Source organism: Frankliniella occidentalis, unplaced genomic scaffold (assembly GCF_000697945.3).
Source record: "Frankliniella occidentalis isolate FOCC.00 unplaced genomic scaffold, Focc_3.1 Scaffold30, whole genome shotgun sequence".
Taxonomy (NCBI): Eukaryota; Metazoa; Arthropoda; class Insecta; order Thysanoptera; family Thripidae; genus Frankliniella; species Frankliniella occidentalis.
Genome location: NW_026267160.1, coordinates 405,061 through 406,303, shown reverse-complemented (window position 1 = coordinate 406,303; position 1,243 = coordinate 405,061).

The following is a 1,243-nucleotide window of genomic DNA, read 5'->3' as shown; positions in this document are numbered from 1 at the left end:
CGTACCTGCCCACGAGAGAGACAGAGCGAGAAAGAAGAGACACAGAGTGAGAGGGTGAGTGAGAGAGAGAGTGAGAGAGAGAGTGAGAGAGAGAGTGAGAGAGACAGAGAGAGGAAAAGAGAAAGAGAGACGGACGATAAAATGTACGAAAAGGTAGACGAGATTCACCCCTCGCCACATGAACGTTTCCATCCAACTGAGGGGGCGGGACAATTGATTGCTGTTTGAAACTAAGCACACGCCGGGGCGGTACCGCCAGCGATTTGTTTCGCTTTCACGATGAGTAATGTCCCCGGCCCAATAAAAGCCTCGCCTCGCGGTCGCTAATAGCTTCGCGCGACTGTCTTCGTCGAGAGAAGGAGCGAGCGAGTGAGCGAGAGAGAGAGAGAGAGGCACACTCAGTTACTCAGTCCCCCCGCAGTGCGTTGCTCACGCGCTGACAAACGCTCAGCGTTAAGCAAATCATGTGGGCGGGTGGATAAGTGAGCTGGCCGCTCGTCGCGCCGCACGCGAGCCTCGCCCGCGAGAATTTAAAAAGTTGCGGGGCGAGGCCTGGGTGTTAAAAGGTAAAAATAAACGCATCTTATTGCGACGGCGCGCCACAACGCAGACGATTTTGATAAGCATCTCGACAGGACAGCAGGTTGGAAATTAGACAAATGCCTGCACAGAGATGATGACAAATACCCAAATCCTCGTCGCGTCGCCCGGCTCCCGCTCACGCCCACTACTAATGGGTGGTTTTCGTGATCGACCTGCTGCGGGGGGCGCGGCAGATGACCGCGGCCGCTAACAGCTGCACCGTGTCCTACACGCGGCGCGCGGTGTATTTAAAAAATCTCCCCAATCGATGTAAACAAAAGCGATTTTTATCAGCCAAAGAGAAAGAGAGAGTAAGTCAACCTTCACACGCGAAACGAACGCCACGCGTCGTCGGCGGCGGGGACAGCCAGGGGGAGGATGGTGCCAACGAGGGGCAGTGGTGGAGGCCCGGGCCGCTCCACCGCCCCCTATCCTCCTGCCCATTTGTGGCACGGTGGCAATTAAGGTGCGCGGGACAGAGACGCGGCACGAGTAATTGAATCCTATTTGAAAAAAATGCAAAAAAAAACAACAACAAAAAAACAGGAACAAACAACGAGCACGAAGTTGTCTTTACATAAACACATCGGCGGTCATAAGGGCGACGACACAGAATGCGAGCGCGGGTGGTCGGGTCGGGCTCCTCAGGTGGTCTGGTCCC